Source organism: Engystomops pustulosus, chromosome 1 (assembly GCF_040894005.1).
Source record: "Engystomops pustulosus chromosome 1, aEngPut4.maternal, whole genome shotgun sequence".
Taxonomy (NCBI): domain Eukaryota; kingdom Metazoa; phylum Chordata; class Amphibia; order Anura; family Leptodactylidae; genus Engystomops; species Engystomops pustulosus.
The window spans coordinates 173,369,673-173,385,027 of NC_092411.1; the positions used below are offsets into that span (position 1 = coordinate 173,369,673).

General features: G+C 45.9%; 66 pseudogenes; all 66 read right to left on the minus strand.

The window, feature by feature from the left end:
* Positions 1–1,325: 1,325 nt before the first annotated feature.
* LOC140113394 (5S ribosomal RNA) lies at positions 1,326–1,443 on the minus strand (annotated as a pseudogene).
* A 1,399-nt stretch (positions 1,444–2,842) lies between these two features.
* On the minus strand, positions 2,843–2,961 carry LOC140093912 (5S ribosomal RNA; annotated as a pseudogene).
* A 70-nt stretch (positions 2,962–3,031) lies between these two features.
* On the minus strand, positions 3,032–3,150 carry LOC140112204 (5S ribosomal RNA; annotated as a pseudogene).
* A 70-nt stretch (positions 3,151–3,220) lies between these two features.
* Positions 3,221–3,339, minus strand: LOC140112947 (5S ribosomal RNA; annotated as a pseudogene).
* Positions 3,340–3,409: 70 nt separating this feature from the next.
* On the minus strand, positions 3,410–3,528 carry LOC140093569 (5S ribosomal RNA; annotated as a pseudogene).
* Positions 3,529–3,600: 72 nt separating this feature from the next.
* LOC140101824 (5S ribosomal RNA) lies at positions 3,601–3,719 on the minus strand (annotated as a pseudogene).
* A 70-nt stretch (positions 3,720–3,789) lies between these two features.
* On the minus strand, positions 3,790–3,908 carry LOC140093580 (5S ribosomal RNA; annotated as a pseudogene).
* Positions 3,909–3,980: 72 nt separating this feature from the next.
* LOC140100917 (5S ribosomal RNA) lies at positions 3,981–4,099 on the minus strand (annotated as a pseudogene).
* A 70-nt stretch (positions 4,100–4,169) lies between these two features.
* Positions 4,170–4,288, minus strand: LOC140089552 (5S ribosomal RNA; annotated as a pseudogene).
* A 70-nt stretch (positions 4,289–4,358) lies between these two features.
* On the minus strand, positions 4,359–4,477 carry LOC140112316 (5S ribosomal RNA; annotated as a pseudogene).
* Positions 4,478–4,547: 70 nt separating this feature from the next.
* On the minus strand, positions 4,548–4,666 carry LOC140104549 (5S ribosomal RNA; annotated as a pseudogene).
* Positions 4,667–4,736: 70 nt separating this feature from the next.
* LOC140093591 (5S ribosomal RNA) lies at positions 4,737–4,855 on the minus strand (annotated as a pseudogene).
* Positions 4,856–4,928: 73 nt separating this feature from the next.
* On the minus strand, positions 4,929–5,047 carry LOC140101835 (5S ribosomal RNA; annotated as a pseudogene).
* A 70-nt stretch (positions 5,048–5,117) lies between these two features.
* On the minus strand, positions 5,118–5,236 carry LOC140093602 (5S ribosomal RNA; annotated as a pseudogene).
* A 72-nt stretch (positions 5,237–5,308) lies between these two features.
* On the minus strand, positions 5,309–5,427 carry LOC140100939 (5S ribosomal RNA; annotated as a pseudogene).
* A 70-nt stretch (positions 5,428–5,497) lies between these two features.
* On the minus strand, positions 5,498–5,616 carry LOC140093613 (5S ribosomal RNA; annotated as a pseudogene).
* A 72-nt stretch (positions 5,617–5,688) lies between these two features.
* On the minus strand, positions 5,689–5,807 carry LOC140100950 (5S ribosomal RNA; annotated as a pseudogene).
* Positions 5,808–5,877: 70 nt separating this feature from the next.
* Positions 5,878–5,996, minus strand: LOC140112405 (5S ribosomal RNA; annotated as a pseudogene).
* A 72-nt stretch (positions 5,997–6,068) lies between these two features.
* On the minus strand, positions 6,069–6,187 carry LOC140100961 (5S ribosomal RNA; annotated as a pseudogene).
* Positions 6,188–6,257: 70 nt separating this feature from the next.
* Positions 6,258–6,376, minus strand: LOC140112508 (5S ribosomal RNA; annotated as a pseudogene).
* A 72-nt stretch (positions 6,377–6,448) lies between these two features.
* On the minus strand, positions 6,449–6,567 carry LOC140094034 (5S ribosomal RNA; annotated as a pseudogene).
* Positions 6,568–6,637: 70 nt separating this feature from the next.
* On the minus strand, positions 6,638–6,756 carry LOC140112592 (5S ribosomal RNA; annotated as a pseudogene).
* Positions 6,757–6,826: 70 nt separating this feature from the next.
* Positions 6,827–6,945, minus strand: LOC140104554 (5S ribosomal RNA; annotated as a pseudogene).
* A 70-nt stretch (positions 6,946–7,015) lies between these two features.
* Positions 7,016–7,134, minus strand: LOC140107531 (5S ribosomal RNA; annotated as a pseudogene).
* Positions 7,135–7,206: 72 nt separating this feature from the next.
* Positions 7,207–7,325, minus strand: LOC140101857 (5S ribosomal RNA; annotated as a pseudogene).
* Positions 7,326–7,395: 70 nt separating this feature from the next.
* Positions 7,396–7,514, minus strand: LOC140093624 (5S ribosomal RNA; annotated as a pseudogene).
* Positions 7,515–7,586: 72 nt separating this feature from the next.
* LOC140100972 (5S ribosomal RNA) lies at positions 7,587–7,705 on the minus strand (annotated as a pseudogene).
* A 70-nt stretch (positions 7,706–7,775) lies between these two features.
* LOC140112698 (5S ribosomal RNA) lies at positions 7,776–7,894 on the minus strand (annotated as a pseudogene).
* Positions 7,895–7,964: 70 nt separating this feature from the next.
* On the minus strand, positions 7,965–8,083 carry LOC140104021 (5S ribosomal RNA; annotated as a pseudogene).
* Positions 8,084–8,155: 72 nt separating this feature from the next.
* Positions 8,156–8,274, minus strand: LOC140103771 (5S ribosomal RNA; annotated as a pseudogene).
* A 259-nt stretch (positions 8,275–8,533) lies between these two features.
* Positions 8,534–8,652, minus strand: LOC140104564 (5S ribosomal RNA; annotated as a pseudogene).
* Positions 8,653–8,722: 70 nt separating this feature from the next.
* Positions 8,723–8,841, minus strand: LOC140093635 (5S ribosomal RNA; annotated as a pseudogene).
* Positions 8,842–8,913: 72 nt separating this feature from the next.
* On the minus strand, positions 8,914–9,032 carry LOC140113235 (5S ribosomal RNA; annotated as a pseudogene).
* Positions 9,033–9,102: 70 nt separating this feature from the next.
* On the minus strand, positions 9,103–9,221 carry LOC140112713 (5S ribosomal RNA; annotated as a pseudogene).
* A 72-nt stretch (positions 9,222–9,293) lies between these two features.
* Positions 9,294–9,412, minus strand: LOC140100983 (5S ribosomal RNA; annotated as a pseudogene).
* Positions 9,413–9,482: 70 nt separating this feature from the next.
* On the minus strand, positions 9,483–9,601 carry LOC140112725 (5S ribosomal RNA; annotated as a pseudogene).
* Positions 9,602–9,673: 72 nt separating this feature from the next.
* Positions 9,674–9,792, minus strand: LOC140094155 (5S ribosomal RNA; annotated as a pseudogene).
* Positions 9,793–9,862: 70 nt separating this feature from the next.
* Positions 9,863–9,981, minus strand: LOC140112737 (5S ribosomal RNA; annotated as a pseudogene).
* Positions 9,982–10,051: 70 nt separating this feature from the next.
* On the minus strand, positions 10,052–10,170 carry LOC140104569 (5S ribosomal RNA; annotated as a pseudogene).
* A 70-nt stretch (positions 10,171–10,240) lies between these two features.
* On the minus strand, positions 10,241–10,359 carry LOC140093646 (5S ribosomal RNA; annotated as a pseudogene).
* Positions 10,360–10,431: 72 nt separating this feature from the next.
* On the minus strand, positions 10,432–10,550 carry LOC140097371 (5S ribosomal RNA; annotated as a pseudogene).
* Positions 10,551–10,620: 70 nt separating this feature from the next.
* Positions 10,621–10,739, minus strand: LOC140093657 (5S ribosomal RNA; annotated as a pseudogene).
* A 72-nt stretch (positions 10,740–10,811) lies between these two features.
* LOC140110291 (5S ribosomal RNA) lies at positions 10,812–10,930 on the minus strand (annotated as a pseudogene).
* A 70-nt stretch (positions 10,931–11,000) lies between these two features.
* LOC140112749 (5S ribosomal RNA) lies at positions 11,001–11,119 on the minus strand (annotated as a pseudogene).
* Positions 11,120–11,191: 72 nt separating this feature from the next.
* On the minus strand, positions 11,192–11,310 carry LOC140094277 (5S ribosomal RNA; annotated as a pseudogene).
* Positions 11,311–11,380: 70 nt separating this feature from the next.
* On the minus strand, positions 11,381–11,499 carry LOC140093679 (5S ribosomal RNA; annotated as a pseudogene).
* Positions 11,500–11,571: 72 nt separating this feature from the next.
* LOC140113237 (5S ribosomal RNA) lies at positions 11,572–11,690 on the minus strand (annotated as a pseudogene).
* A 70-nt stretch (positions 11,691–11,760) lies between these two features.
* On the minus strand, positions 11,761–11,879 carry LOC140112761 (5S ribosomal RNA; annotated as a pseudogene).
* Positions 11,880–11,951: 72 nt separating this feature from the next.
* LOC140100994 (5S ribosomal RNA) lies at positions 11,952–12,070 on the minus strand (annotated as a pseudogene).
* A 70-nt stretch (positions 12,071–12,140) lies between these two features.
* On the minus strand, positions 12,141–12,259 carry LOC140112773 (5S ribosomal RNA; annotated as a pseudogene).
* A 72-nt stretch (positions 12,260–12,331) lies between these two features.
* On the minus strand, positions 12,332–12,450 carry LOC140094398 (5S ribosomal RNA; annotated as a pseudogene).
* Positions 12,451–12,520: 70 nt separating this feature from the next.
* LOC140112785 (5S ribosomal RNA) lies at positions 12,521–12,639 on the minus strand (annotated as a pseudogene).
* A 70-nt stretch (positions 12,640–12,709) lies between these two features.
* On the minus strand, positions 12,710–12,828 carry LOC140104575 (5S ribosomal RNA; annotated as a pseudogene).
* A 70-nt stretch (positions 12,829–12,898) lies between these two features.
* On the minus strand, positions 12,899–13,017 carry LOC140093690 (5S ribosomal RNA; annotated as a pseudogene).
* Positions 13,018–13,089: 72 nt separating this feature from the next.
* On the minus strand, positions 13,090–13,208 carry LOC140112797 (5S ribosomal RNA; annotated as a pseudogene).
* Positions 13,209–13,278: 70 nt separating this feature from the next.
* On the minus strand, positions 13,279–13,397 carry LOC140096841 (5S ribosomal RNA; annotated as a pseudogene).
* A 70-nt stretch (positions 13,398–13,467) lies between these two features.
* Positions 13,468–13,586, minus strand: LOC140112809 (5S ribosomal RNA; annotated as a pseudogene).
* A 72-nt stretch (positions 13,587–13,658) lies between these two features.
* Positions 13,659–13,777, minus strand: LOC140090779 (5S ribosomal RNA; annotated as a pseudogene).
* A 70-nt stretch (positions 13,778–13,847) lies between these two features.
* LOC140103485 (5S ribosomal RNA) lies at positions 13,848–13,966 on the minus strand (annotated as a pseudogene).
* A 70-nt stretch (positions 13,967–14,036) lies between these two features.
* On the minus strand, positions 14,037–14,155 carry LOC140113139 (5S ribosomal RNA; annotated as a pseudogene).
* A 70-nt stretch (positions 14,156–14,225) lies between these two features.
* On the minus strand, positions 14,226–14,344 carry LOC140093701 (5S ribosomal RNA; annotated as a pseudogene).
* A 72-nt stretch (positions 14,345–14,416) lies between these two features.
* On the minus strand, positions 14,417–14,535 carry LOC140101869 (5S ribosomal RNA; annotated as a pseudogene).
* Positions 14,536–14,605: 70 nt separating this feature from the next.
* LOC140093712 (5S ribosomal RNA) lies at positions 14,606–14,724 on the minus strand (annotated as a pseudogene).
* Positions 14,725–14,796: 72 nt separating this feature from the next.
* LOC140101005 (5S ribosomal RNA) lies at positions 14,797–14,915 on the minus strand (annotated as a pseudogene).
* Positions 14,916–14,985: 70 nt separating this feature from the next.
* LOC140112820 (5S ribosomal RNA) lies at positions 14,986–15,104 on the minus strand (annotated as a pseudogene).
* Positions 15,105–15,176: 72 nt separating this feature from the next.
* Positions 15,177–15,295, minus strand: LOC140094531 (5S ribosomal RNA; annotated as a pseudogene).
* Between the last annotated feature and the right edge of the window lie 60 nt (positions 15,296–15,355).

Below are 15,355 nucleotides of genomic sequence, written 5' to 3' on the forward strand. Positions count from 1 at the left end.
GGAACTTGGGATTCCCAGCCAGTCTCCCATGCTGGTACTTGCCAAGCCTTAAGCTGCATTGCTGCTGCGATCTGACGAGAGCAGGCACATTCAGCGTAGAATGGCCGTTGACAGCAGCTGTTCAATTTGAACCTTCTTTTACCATCTTCGACAGAGAAACTAATACAATTTTCAGGTTCAAAAAGGTCAACGGAACTTGGGATTCCCAGCCAGTCTCCCATTCCGGTACTTGCCAAGCCATAAGCTGCATTGCTGCTGCGATCTGACGAGAGCAGGCACATTCAGCTTAGAATGGCCGTTGACAGCAGCTGTTCAATTTGAACCTTCTTTTACTATCTCATAGAGAAACTAACACAATTTTCAGGTTCAAAAAGGTCAACGGAACTTGGGATTCCCAGCCAGTCTCCCATGCTGGTACTTGCCAAGCCTTAAGCTGCATTGCTGCTGCGATCTGACGAGAGCAGGCACATTCAGCTTAGAATGGCCGTTGACAGCAGCTGTTCAATTTGAACCTTCTTTTACCATCTTTGACAGAGAAACTAACACAATTTTCAGGTTCAAAAAGGTCAACGGAACTTGGGATTCCCAGCCAGTCTCCCATGCTGGTACTTGCCAAGCCTTAAGCTGCATTGCCGCTGCGATCTGATGAGAGCAGGCACATTCAGCTTAGAATGGCCGTTGACAGCAGCTGTTCAATTTGAACCTTCTTTTACTATCTCATAGAGAAACTAACACAATTTTCAGGTTCAAAAAGGTCAACGGAACTTGGGATTCCCAGCCAGTCTCCCATTCTGGTACTTGCCAAGCCTTAAGCTGCATTGCTGCTGCGATCTGACGAGAGCAGGCACATTCAGCTTAGAATGGCCGTTGACAGCAGCTGTTCAATTTGAACCTTCTTTTACTATCTCATAGAGAAACTAACACAATTTTCAGGTTCAAAAAGGTCAACGGAACTTGGGATTCCCAGCCAGTCTCCCATGCTGGTACTTGCCAAGCCTTAAGCTGCATTGCTGCTGCGATCTGACGAGAGCAGGCACATTCAGCTTAGAATGGCCGTTGACAGCAGCTGTTCAATTTGAACCTTCTTTTACCATCTTTGACAGAGAAACTAACACAATTTTCAGGTTCAAAAAGGTCAATGGAACTTGGGAATCACAGCCAGTCTCCCATGCTGGTACTTGCCAAGCCTTAAGCTGCATTGCTGCTGCGATCTGACGAGAGCAGGCCCATTCAGCTTAGAATGGCCGTTGACAGCAGCTGTTCAATTTGAACCTTCTTTTACCATCTTTGACAGAGAAACTAACACAATTTTCAGGTTCAAAAAGGTCAACGGAACTTGGGATTCCCAGCCAGTCTCCCATGCTGGTACTTGCCAAGCCTTAAGCTGCATTGCTGCTGCGATCTGATGAGAGCAGGCACATTCAGCTTAGAATGGCCGTTGACAGCAGCTGTTCAATTTGAACCTTCTTTTACTATCTCATAGAGAAACTAACACAATTTTCAGGTTCAAAAAGGTCAATGGAACTTGGGATTCCCAGCCAGTCTCCCATTCTGGTACTTGCCAAGCCTTAAGCTGCATTGCTGCTGCGATCTGACGAGAGCAGGCACATTCAGCTTAGAATGGCCGTTGACAGCAGCTGTTCAATTTGAACCTTATTTTACTATCTCATAGAGAAACTAACACAATTTTCAGGTTCAAAAAGGTCAACGGAACTTGGGATTCCCAGCCAGTCTCCCATGCTGGTACTTGCCAAGCCTTAAGCTGCATTGCTGCTGCAATCTGACGAGAGCAGGCACATTCAGCTTAGAATGGCCGTTGACAGCAGCTGTTCAATTTGAACCTTCTTTTACTATCTCATAGAGAAACTAACACAATTTTCAGGTTCAAAAAGGTCAACGGAACTTGGGATTCCCAGCCAGTCTCCCATGCTGGTACTTGCCAAGCCTTAAGCTGCATTGCTGCTGCGATCTGACGAGAGCAGGCACATTCAGCTTAGAATGGCCGTTGACAGCAGCTGTTCAATTTGAACCTTCTTTTACCATCTTTGACAGAGAAACTAATACAATTTTCAGGTTCAAAAAGGTCAACGGAACTTGGGATTCCCAGCCAGTCTCCCATTCCGGTACTTGCCAAGCCATACGCTGCATTGCTGCTGCGATCTGACGAGAGCAGGCACAGTCAGCTTAGAATGGCCGTTGACAGCAGCTGTTCAATTTGAACCTTCTTTTACTATCTCATAGAGAAACTAACACAATTTTCAGGTTCAAAAAGGTCAACGGAACTTGGGATTCCCAGCCAGTCTCCCATTCTGGTACTTGCCAAGCCTTAAGCTGCATTGCTGCTGCGATCTGACGAGAGCAGGCACATTCAGCTTAGAATGGCCGTTGACAGCAGCTGTTCAATTTGAACCTTCTTTTACCATCTTTGACAGAGAAACTAACACAATTTTCAGGTTCAAAAAGGTCAACGGAACTTGGGATTCCCAGCCAGTCTCCCATGCTGGTACTTGCCAAGCCTTAAGCTGCATTGCCGCTGCGATCTGATGAGAGCAGGCACATTCAGCTTAGAATGGCCGTTGACAGCAGCTGTTCAATTTGAACCTTCTTTTACTATCTCATAGAGAAACTAACACAATTTTCAGGTTCAAAAAGGTCAACGGAACTTGGGATTCCCAGCCAGTCTCCCATTCTGGTACTTGCCAAGCCTTAAGCTGCATTGCTGCTGCGATCTGACGAGAGCAGGCACATTCAGCTTAGAACGGCCGTTGACAGCAGCTGTTCAATTTGAACCTTCTTTTACCATCTTTGACAGAGAAACTAACACAATTTTCAGGTTCAAAAAGGTCAACGGAACTTGGGATTCCCAGACAGTCTCCCATGCTGGTACTTGCCAAGCCTTAAGCTGCATTGCTGCTGCGATCTGACGAGAGCAGGCACATTCAGCTTAGAATGGCCGTTGACAGCAGCTGTTCAATTTGAACCTTCTTTTACTATCTCATAGAGAAACTAACAAAATTTTCAGGTTCAAAAAGGTCAACGGAACTTGGGATTCCCAGCCAGTCTCCCATTCTGGTACTTGCCAAGCCTTAAGCTGCATTGCTGCTGCGATCTGACGAGAGCAGGCACATTCAGCTTAGAATGGCCGTTGACAGCAGCTGTTCAATTTGAACCTTCTTTTACTATCTCATAGAGAAACTAACACAATTTTCAGGTTCAAAAAGGTCAACGGAACTTGGGATTCCCAGCCAGTCTCCCATGCTGGTACTTGCCAAGCCTTAAGATGCATTGCTGCTGCAATCTGACGAGAGCAGGCACATTCAGCTTAGAATGGCCGTTGACAGCAGCTGTTCAATTTGAACCTTCTTTTACTATCTCATAGAGAAACTAACACAATTTTCAGGTTCAAAAAGGTCAACGGAACTTGGGATTCCCAGCCAGTCTCCCATGCTGGTACTTGCCAAGCCTTAAGCTGCATTGCTGCTGCGATCTGACGAGAGCAGGCACATTCAGCTTAGAATGGCCGTTGACAGCAGCTGTTCAATTTGAACCTTCTTTTACCATCTTCGACAGAGAAACTAATACAATTTTCAGGTTCAAAAAGGTCAACGGAACTTGGGATTCCCAGCCAGTCTCCCATTCCGGTACTTGCCAAGCCATAAGCTGCATTGCTGCTGCGATCTGACGAGAGCAGGCACATTCAGCTTAGAATGGCCGTTGACAGCAGCTGTTCAATTTGAACCTTCTTTTACTATCTCATAGAGAAACTAACACAATTTTCAGGTTCAAAAAGGTCAACGGAACTTGGGATTCCCAGCCAGTCTCCCATGCTGGTACTTGCCAAGCCTTAAGCTGCATTGCTGCTGCGATCTGACGAGAGCAGGCACATTCAGCTTAGAATGGCCGTTGACAGCAGCTGTTCAATTTGAACCTTCTTTTACCATCTTTGACAGAGAAACTAACACAATTTTCAGGTTCAAAAAGGTCAACGGAACTTGGGATTCCCAGCCAGTCTCCCATGCTGGTACTTGCCAAGCCTTAAGCTGCATTGCCGCTGCGATCTGATGAGAGCAGGCACATTCAGCTTAGAATGGCCGTTGACAGCAGCTGTTCAATTTGAACCTTCTTTTACTATCTCATAGAGAAACTAACACAATTTTCAGGTTCAAAAAGGTCAACGGAACTTGGGATTCCCAGACAGTCTCCCATGCTGGTACTTGCCAAGCCTTAAGCTGCATTGCTGCTGCGATCTGATGAGAGCAGGCACATTCAGCTTAGAATGGCCGTTGACAGCAGCTGTTCAATTTGAACCTTCTTTTACTATCTCATAGAGAAACTAACACAATTTTCAGGTTCAAAAAGGTCAACGGAACTTGGGATTCCCAGCCAGTCTCCCATTCTGGTACTTGCCAAGCCTTAAGCTGCATTGCTGCTGCGATCTGACGAGAGCAGGCACATTCAGCTTAGAATGGCCGTTGACAGCAGCTGTTCAATTTGAACCTTCTTTTACTATCTCATAGAGAAACTAACACAATTTTCAGGTTCAAAAAGGTCAACGGAACTTGGGATTCCCAGCCAGTCTCCCATGCTGGTACTTGCCAAGCCTTAAGCTGCATTGCTGCTGCAATCTGACGAGAGCAGGCACATTCAGCTTAGAATGGCCGTTGACAGCAGCTGTTCAATTTGAACCTTCTTTTACTATCTCATAGAGAAACTAACACAATTTTCAGGTTCAAAAAGGTCAACGGAACTTGGGATTCCCAGCCAGTCTCCCATGCTGGTACTTGCCAAGCCTTAAGCTGCATTGCTGCTGCGATCTGACGAGAGCAGGCACATTCAGCTTAGAATGGCCGTTGACAGCAGCTGTTCAATTTGAACCTTCTTTTACCATCTTCGACAAAACAAACTAATACAATTTTCAGGTTCAAAAAGGTCAACGGAACTTGGGATTCCCAGCCAGTCTCCCATTCCGGTACTTGCCAAGCCATAAGCTGCATTGCTGCTGCGATCTGACGAGAGCAGGCACATTCAGCTTAGAATGGCCGTTGACAGCAGCTGTTCAATTTGAACCTTCTTTTACTATCTCATAGAGAAACTAACACAATTTTCAGGTTCAAAAAGGTCAACGGAACTTGGGATTCCCAGCCAGTCTCCCATGCTGGTACTTGCCAAGCCTTAAGCTGCATTGCTGCTGCGATCTGACGAGAGCAGGCACATTCAGCTTAGAATGGCCGTTGACAGCAGCTGTTCAATTTGAACCTTCTTTTACCATCTTTGACAGAGAAACTAACACAATTTTCAGGTTCAAAAAGGTCAACGGAACTTGGGATTCCCAGCCAGTCTCCCATGCTGGTACTTGCCAAGCCTTAAGCTGCATTGCCGCTGCGATCTGATGAGAGCAGGCACATTCAGCTTAGAATGGCCGTTGACAGCAGCTGTTCAATTTGAACCTTCTTTTACTATCTCATAGAGAAACTAACACAATTTTCAGGTTCAAAAAGGTCAACGGAACTTGGGATTCCCAGCCAGTCTCCCATGCTGGTACTTGCCAAGCCTTAAGCTGCATTGCTGCTGCGATCTGACGAGAGCAGGCACATTCAGCTTAGAATGGCCGTTGACAGCAGCTGTTCAATTTGAACCTTCTTTTACCATCTTTGACAGAGAAACTAACACAATTTTCAGGTTCAAAAAGGTCAACGGAACTTGGGATTCCCAGCCAGTCTCCCATGCTGGTACTTGCCAAGCCTTAAGCTGCATTGCCGCTGCGATCTGATGAGAGCAGGCACATTCAGCTTAGAATGGCCGTTGACAGCAGCTGTTCAATTTGAACCTTCTTTTACTATCTCATAGAGAAACTAACACAATTTTCAGGTTCAAAAAGGTCAACGGAACTTGGGATTCCCAGCCAGTCTCCCATTCTGGTACTTGCCAAGCCTTAAGCTGCATTGCTGCTGCGATCTGACGAGAGCAGGCACATTCAGCTTAGAATGGCCGTTGACAGCAGCTGTTCAATTTGAACCTTCTTTTACCATCTTTGACAGAGAAACTAACACAATTTTCAGGTTCAAAAAGGTCAACGGAACTTGGGATTCCCAGCCAGTCTCCCATGCTGGTACTTGCCAAGCCTTAAGCTGCATTGCCGCTGCGATCTGATGAGAGCAGGCACATTCAGCTTAGAATGGCCGTTGACAGCAGCTGTTCAATTTGAACCTTCTTTTACTATCTCATAGAGAAACTAACACAATTTTCAGGTTCAAAAAGGTCAACGGAACTTGGGATTCCCAGCCAGTCTCCCATTCTGGTACTTGCCAAGCCTTAAGCTGCATTGCTGCTGCGATCTGACGAGAGCAGGCACATTCAGCTTAGAATGGCCGTTGACAGCAGCTGTTCAATTTGAACCTTCTTTTACCATCTTTGACAGAGAAACTAACACAATTTTCAGGTTCAAAAAGGTCAACGGAACTTGGGATTCCCAGACAGTCTCCCATGCTGGTACTTGCCAAGCCTTAAGCTGCATTGCTGCTGCGATCTGACGAGAGCAGGCACATTCAGCTTAGAATGGCCGTTGACAGCAGCTGTTCAATTTGAACCTTCTTTTACTATCTCATAGAGAAACTAACAAAATTTTCAGGTTCAAAAAGGTCAACGGAACTTGGGATTCCCAGCCAGTCTCCCATTCTGGTACTTGCCAAGCCTTAAGCTGCATTGCTGCTGCGATCTGACGAGAGCAGGCACATTCAGCTTAGAATGGCCGTTGACAGCAGCTGTTCAATTTGAACCTTCTTTTACTATCTCATAGAGAAACTAACACAATTTTCAGGTTCAAAAAGGTCAACGGAACTTGGGATTCCCAGCCAGTCTCCCATGCTGGTACTTGCCAAGCCTTAAGCTGCATTGCTGCTGCAATCTGACGAGAGCAGGCACATTCAGCTTAGAATGGCCGTTGACAGCAGCTGTTCAATTTGAACCTTCTTTTACTATCTCATAGAGAAACTAACACAATTTTCAGGTTCAAAAAGGTCAACGGAACTTGGGATTCCCAGCCAGTCTCCCATGCTGGTACTTGCCAAGCCTTAAGCTGCATTGCTGCTGCGATCTGACGAGAGCAGGCACATTCAGCGTAGAATGGCCGTTGACAGCAGCTGTTCAATTTGAACCTTCTTTTACCATCTTCGACAGAGAAACTAATACAATTTTCAGGTTCAAAAAGGTCAACGGAACTTGGGATTCCCAGCCAGTCTCCCATTCCGGTACTTGCCAAGCCATAAGCTGCATTGCTGCTGCGATCTGACGAGAGCAGGCACATTCAGCTTAGAATGGCCGTTGACAGCAGCTGTTCAATTTGAACCTTCTTTTACTATCTCATAGAGAAACTAACACAATTTTCAGGTTCAAAAAGGTCAACGGAACTTGGGATTCCCAGCCAGTCTCCCATGCTGGTACTTGCCAAGCCTTAAGCTGCATTGCTGCTGCGATCTGACGAGAGCAGGCACATTCAGCTTAGAATGGCCGTTGACAGCAGCTGTTCAATTTGAACCTTCTTTTACCATCTTTGACAGAGAAACTAACACAATTTTCAGGTTCAAAAAGGTCAACGGAACTTGGGATTCCCAGCCAGTCTCCCATGCTGGTACTTGCCAAGCCTTAAGCTGCATTGCCGCTGCGATCTGATGAGAGCAGGCACATTCAGCTTAGAATGGCCGTTGACAGCAGCTGTTCAATTTGAACCTTCTTTTACTATCTCATAGAGAAACTAACACAATTTTCAGGTTCAAAAAGGTCAACGGAACTTGGGATTCCCAGCCAGTCTCCCATTCTGGTACTTGCCAAGCCTTAAGCTGCATTGCTGCTGCGATCTGACGAGAGCAGGCACATTCAGCTTAGAATGGCCGTTGACAGCAGCTGTTCAATTTGAACCTTCTTTTACTATCTCATAGAGAAACTAACACAATTTTCAGGTTCAAAAAGGTCAACGGAACTTGGGATTCCCAGCCAGTCTCCCATGCTGGTACTTGCCAAGCCTTAAGCTGCATTGCTGCTGCGATCTGACGAGAGCAGGCCCATTCAGCTTAGAATGGCCGTTGACAGCAGCTGTTCAATTTGAACCTTCTTTTACCATCTTTGACAGAGAAACTAACACAATTTTCAGGTTCAAAAAGGTCAACGGAACTTGGGATTCCCAGCCAGTCTCCCATGCTGGTACTTGCCAAGCCTTAAGCTGCATTGCTGCTGCTATCTGATGAGAGCAGGCACATTCAGCTTAGAATGGCCGTTGACAGCAGCTGTTCAATTTGAACCTTCTTTTACTATCTCATAGAGAAACTAACACAATTTTCAGGTTCAAAAAGGTCAATGGAACTTGGGATTCCCAGCCAGTCTCCCATTCTGGTACTTGCCAAGCCTTAAGCTGCATTGCTGCTGCGATCTGACGAGAGCAGGCACATTCAGCTTAGAATGGCCGTTGACAGCAGCTGTTCAATTTGAACCTTATTTTACTATCTCATAGAGAAACTAACACAATTTTCAGGTTCAAAAAGGTCAACGGAACTTGGGATTCCCAGCCAGTCTCCCATGCTGGTACTTGCCAAGCCTTAAGCTGCATTGCTGCTGCAATCTGACGAGAGCAGGCACATTCAGCTTAGAATGGCCGTTGACAGCAGCTGTTCAATTTGAACCTTCTTTTACTATCTCATAGAGAAACTAACACAATTTTCAGGTTCAAAAAGGTCAACGGAACTTGGGATTCCCAGCCAGTCTCCCATGCTGGTACTTGCCAAGCCTTAAGCTGCATTGCTGCTGCGATCTGACGAGAGCAGGCACATTCAGCTTAGAATGGCCGTTGACAGCAGCTGTTCAATTTGAACCTTCTTTTACCATCTTTGACAGAGAAACTAATACAATTTTCAGGTTCAAAAAGGTCAACGGAACTTGGGATTCCCAGCCAGTCTCCCATTCCGGTACTTGCCAAGCCATACGCTGCATTGCTGCTGCGATCTGACGAGAGCAGGCACAGTCAGCTTAGAATGGCCGTTGACAGCAGCTGTTCAATTTGAACCTTCTTTTACTATCTCATAGAGAAACTAACACAATTTTCAGGTTCAAAAAGGTCAACGGAACTTGGGATTCCCAGCCAGTCTCCCATTCTGGTACTTGCCAAGCCTTAAGCTGCATTGCTGCTGCGATCTGACGAGAGCAGGCACATTCAGCTTAGAATGGCCGTTGACAGCAGCTGTTCAATTTGAACCTTCTTTTACCATCTTTGACAGAGAAACTAACACAATTTTCAGGTTCAAAAAGGTCAACGGAACTTGGGATTCCCAGCCAGTCTCCCATGCTGGTACTTGCCAAGCCTTAAGCTGCATTGCCGCTGCGATCTGATGAGAGCAGGCACATTCAGCTTAGAATGGCCGTTGACAGCAGCTGTTCAATTTGAACCTTCTTTTACTATCTCATAGAGAAACTAACACAATTTTCAGGTTCAAAAAGGTCAACGGAACTTGGGATTCCCAGCCAGTCTCCCATTCTGGTACTTGCCAAGCCTTAAGCTGCATTGCTGCTGCGATCTGACGAGAGCAGGCACATTCAGCTTAGAATGGCCGTTGACAGCAGCTGTTCAATTTGAACCTTCTTTTACCATCTTTGACAGAGAAACTAACACAATTTTCAGGTTCAAAAAGGTCAACGGAACTTGGGATTCCCAGACAGTCTCCCATGCTGGTACTTGCCAAGCCTTAAGCTGCATTGCTGCTGCGATCTGACGAGAGCAGGCACATTCAGCTTAGAATGGCCGTTGACAGCAGCTGTTCAATTTGAACCTTCTTTTACTATCTCATAGAGAAACTAACAAAATTTTCAGGTTCAAAAAGGTCAACGGAACTTGGGATTCCCAGCCAGTCTCCCATTCTGGTACTTGCCAAGCCTTAAGCTGCATTGCTGCTGCGATCTGACGAGAGCAGGCACATTCAGCTTAGAATGGCCGTTGACAGCAGCTGTTCAATTTGAACCTTCTTTTACTATCTCATAGAGAAACTAACACAATTTTCAGGTTCAAAAAGGTCAACGGAACTTGGGATTCCCAGCCAGTCTCCCATGCTGGTACTTGCCAAGCCTTAAGCTGCATTGCTGCTGCAATCTGACGAGAGCAGGCACATTCAGCTTAGAATGGCCGTTGACAGCAGCTGTTCAATTTGAACCTTCTTTTACTATCTCATAGAGAAACTAACACAATTTTCAGGTTCAAAAAGGTCAACGGAACTTGGGATTCCCAGCCAGTCTCCCATGCTGGTACTTGCCAAGCCTTAAGCTGCATTGCTGCTGCGATCTGACGAGAGCAGGCACATTCAGCTTAGAATGGCCGTTGACAGCAGCTGTTCAATTTGAACCTTCTTTTACCATCTTCGACAGAGAAACTAATACAATTTTCAGGTTCAAAAAGGTCAACGGAACTTGGGATTCCCAGCCAGTCTCCCATTCCGGTACTTGCCAAGCCATAAGCTGCATTGCTGCTGCGATCTGATGAGAGCAGGCACATTCAGCTTAGAATGGCCGTTGACAGCAGCTGTTCAATTTGAACCTTCTTTTACTATCTCATAGAGAAACTAACACAATTTTCAGGTTCAAAAAGGTCAACGGAACTTGGGATTCCCAGCCAGTCTCCCATGCTGGTACTTGCCAAGCCTTAAGCTGCATTGCTGCTGCGATCTGACGAGAGCAGGCACATTCAGCTTAGAATGGCCGTTGACAGCAGCTGTTCAATTTGAACCTTCTTTTACCATCTTTGACAGAGAAACTAACACAATTTTCAGGTTCAAAAAGGTCAACGGAACTTGGGATTCCCAGCCAGTCTCCCATGCTGGTACTTGCCAAACCTTAAGCTGCATTGCCGCTGCGATCTGATGAGAGCAGGCACATTCAGCTTAGAATGGCCGTTGACAGCAGCTGTTCAATTTGAACCTTCTTTTACTATCTCATAGAGAAACTAACACAATTTTCAGGTTCAAAAAGGTCAACGGAACTTGGGATTCCCAGCCAGTCTCCCATTCTGGTACTTGCCAAGCCTTAAGCTGCATTGCTGCTGCGATCTGACGAGAGCAGGCACATTCAGCTTAGAATGGCCGTTGACAGCAGCTGTTCAATTTGAACCTTCTTTTACCATCTTTGACAGAGAAACTAACACAATTTTCAGGTTCAAAAAGGTCAACGGAACTTGGGATTCCCAGACAGTCTCCCATGCTGGTACTTGCCAAGCCTTAAGCTGCATTGCTGCTGCGATCTGACGAGAGCAGGCACATTCAGCTTAGAATGGCCGTTGACAGCAGCTGTTCAATTTGAACCTTCTTTTACTATCTCATAGAGAAACTAACACAATTTTCAGGTTCAAAAAGGTCAACGGAACTTGGGATTCCCAGCCAGTCTCCCATGCTGGTACTTGCCAAGCCTTAAGCTGCATTGCTGCTGCGATCTGACGAGAGCAGGCACATTCAGCTTAGAATGGCCGTTGACAGCAGCTGTTCAATTTGAACCTTCTTTTACCATCTTTGACAGAGAAACTAATACAATTTTCAGGTTCAAAAAGGTCAACGGAACTTGGGATTCCCAGCCAGTCTCCCATTCCGGTACTTGCCAAGCCATACGCTGCATTGCTGCTGCGATCTGACGAGAGCAGGCACAGTCAGCTTAGAATGGCCGTTGACAGCAGCTGTTCAATTTGAACCTTCTTTTACTATCTCATAGAGAAACTAACACAATTTTCAGGTTCAAAAAGGTCAACGGAACTTGGGATTCCCAGCCAGTCTCCCATTCTGGTACTTGCCAAGCCTTAAGCTGCATTGCTGCTGCGATCTGACGAGAGCAGGCACATTCAGCTTAGAATGGCCGTTGACAGCAGCTGTTCAATTTGAACCTTCTTTTACCATCTTTGACAGAGAAACTAACACAATTTTCAGGTTCAAAAAGGTCAACGGAACTTGGGATTCCCAGCCAGTCTCCCATGCTGGTACTTGCCAAGCCTTAAGCTGCATTGCCGCTGCGATCTGATGAGAGCAGGCACATTCAGCTTAGAATGGCCGTTGACAGCAGCTGTTCAATTTGAACCTTCTTTTACTATCTCATAGAGAAACTAACACAATTTTCAGGTTCAAAAAGGTCAACGGAACTTGGGATTCCCAGCCAGTCTCCCATTCTGGTACTTGCCAAGCCTTAAGCTGCATTGCTGCTGCGATCTGACGAGAGCAGGCACATTCAGCTTAGAATGGCCGTTGACAGCAGCTGTTCAATTTGAACCTTCTTTTACCATCTTTGACAGAGAAACTAACACAATTTTCAGGTTCAAAAAGGTCAACGGAACTTGGGATTCCCAGACAGTCTCCCATGCTGGTACTTGCCAAGCCTTAAGCTGCATTGCTGCTGCGATCTGACGAGAGCAGGCACATTCAGCTTAGAATGGCCGTTGACAGCAGCTGTTCAATTTGAACCTTCTTTTACTATCTCATAGAGAAACTAACACAATTTTCAGGTTCAAAAAGGTCAACGGAACTTGGGATTCCCAGCCAGTCTCCCATTCTGGTACTTGCCAAGCCTTAAGCTGCATTGCTGCTGCGATCTGACGAGAGCAGGCACATTCAGCTTAGAATGGCCGTTGACAGCAGCTGTTCAATTTGAACCTTCTTTTACTATCTCATAGAGAAACTAACACAATTTTCAGGTTCAAAAAGGTCAACGGAACTTGGGATTCCCAGCCAGTCTCCCATGCTGGTACTTGCCAAGCCTTAAGCTGCATTGCTGCTGCAATCTGACGAGAGCAGGCACATTCAGCTTAGAATGGCCGTTGACAGCAGCTGTTCAATTTGAACCTTCTTTTACTATCTCATAGAGAAACTAACACAATTTTCAGGTTCAAAAAGGTCAACGGAACTTGGGATTCCCAGCCAGTCTCCCATGCTGGTACTTGCCAAGCCTTAAGCTGCATTGCTGCTGCGATCTGACGAGAGCAGGCACATTCAGCTTAGAATGGCCGTTGACAGCAGCTGTTCAATTTGAACCTTCTTTTACCATCTTCGACAGAGAAACTAATACAATTTTCAGGTTCAAAAAGGTCAACGGAACTTGGGATTCCCAGCCAGTCTCCCATTCTGGTACTTGCCAAGCCTTAAGCTGCATTGCTGCTGCGATCTGACGAGAGCAGGCACATTCAGCTTAGAATGGCCGTTGACAGCAGCTGTTCAATTTGAACCTTCTTTTACTATCTCATAGAGAAACTAACACAATTTTCAGGTTCAAAAAGGTCAACGGAACTTGGGATTCCCAGCCAGTCTCCCATGCTGGTACTTGCCAAGCCTTAAGCTGCATTGCTGCTGCGATCTAACGAGAGCAGGCACATTCAGCTTAGAATGGCCGTTGACAGCAGCTGTTCAATTTGAACCTTCTTTTACTATCTCATAGAGAAACTAACACAATTTTCAGGTTCAAAAAGGTCAACGGAACTTGGGATTCCCAGCCAGTCTCCCATTCTGGTACTTGCCAAGCCTTAAGCTGCATTGCTGCTGCGATCTGACGAGAGCAGGCACATTCAGCTTAGAATGGCCGTTGACAGCAGCTGTTCAATTTGAACCTTCTTTTACCATCTTTGACAGAGAAACTAACACAATTTTCAGGTTCAAAAAGGTCAACGGAACTTGGGATTCCCAGACAGTCTCCCATGCTGGTACTTGCCAAGCCTTAAGCTGCATTGCTGCTGCGATCTGATGAGAGCAGGCACATTCAGCTTAGAATGGCCGTTGACAGCAGCTGTTCAATTTGAACCTTCTTTTACTATCTCATAGAGAAACTAACACAATTTTCAGGTTCAAAAAGGTCAATGGAACTTGGGATTCCCAGCCAGTCTCCCATTCTGGTACTTGCCAAGCCTTAAGCTGCATTGCTGCTGCGATCTGACGAGAGCAGGCACATTCAGCTTAGAATGGCCGTTGACAGCAGCTGTTCAATTTGAACCTTCTTTTACTATCTCATAGAGAAACTAACACAATTTTCAGGTTCAAAAAGGTCAACGGAACTTGGGATTCCCAGCCAGTCTCCCATGCTGGTACTTGCCAAGCCTTAAGCTGCATTGCTGATGCAATCTGACGAGAGCAGGCACATTCAGCTTAGAATGGCCGTTGACAGCAGCTGTTCAATTTGAACCTTCTTTTACTATCTCATAGAGAAACTAACACAATTTTCAGGTTCAAAAAGGTCAACGGAACTTGGGATTCCCAGCCAGTCTCCCATGCTGGTACTTGCCAAGCCTTAAGCTGCATTGCTGCTGCGATCTGACGAGAGCAGGCACATTCAGCTTAGAATGGCCGTTGACAGAAGCTGTTCAATTTGAACCTTCTTTTACCATCTTTGACAGAGAAACTAATACAATTTTCAGGTTCAAAAAGGTCAACGGAACTTGGGATTCCCAGCCAGTCTCCCATTCCGGTACTTGCCAAGCCATAAGCTGCATTGCTGCTGCGATCTGACGAGAGCAGGCACATTCAGCTTAGAATGGCCGTTGACAGCAGCTGTTCAATTTGAACCTTCTTTTACTATCTCATAGAGAAACTAACACAATTTTCAGGTTCAAAAAGGTCAACGGAACTTGGGATTCCCAGCCAGTCTCCCATGCTGGTACTTGCCAAGCCTTAAGCTGCATTGCTGCTGCGATCTGACGAGAGCAGGCACATTCAGCTTAGAATGGCCGTTGACAGCAGCTGTTCAATTTGAACCTTCTTTTACCATCTTTGACAGAGAAACTAACACAATTTTCAGGTTCAAAAAGGTCAACGGAACTTGGGATTCCCAGCCAGTCTCCCATGCTGGTACTTGCCAAGCCTTAAGCTGCATTGCCGCTGCGATCTGATGAGAGCAGGCACATTCAGCTTAGAATGGCCGTTGACAGCAGCTGTTCAATTTGAACCTTCTTTTACTATCTCATAGAGAAACTAACACAATTTTCAGGTTCAAAAAGGTCAACGGAACTTGGGATTCCCAGCCAGTCTCCCATTCTGGTACTTGCCAAGCCTTAAGCTGCATTGCTGCTGCGATCTGACGAGAGCAGGCACATTCAGCTTAGAATGGCCGTTGACAGCAGCTGTTCAATTTGAACCTTCTTTTACCATCTTTGACAGAGAAAGTAACACAATTTTCAGGTTCAAAAAGGTCAACGGAACTTGGGATTCCCAGACAGTCTCCCATGCTGGTACTTGCCAAGCCTTAAGCTGCATTGCTGCTGCGATCTGACGAGAGCAGGCACATTCAGCTTAGAATGGCCGTTGACAGCAGCTGTTCAATTTGAACCTTCTTTTACCATCTTTGACAGAGAAACTAACACAATTTT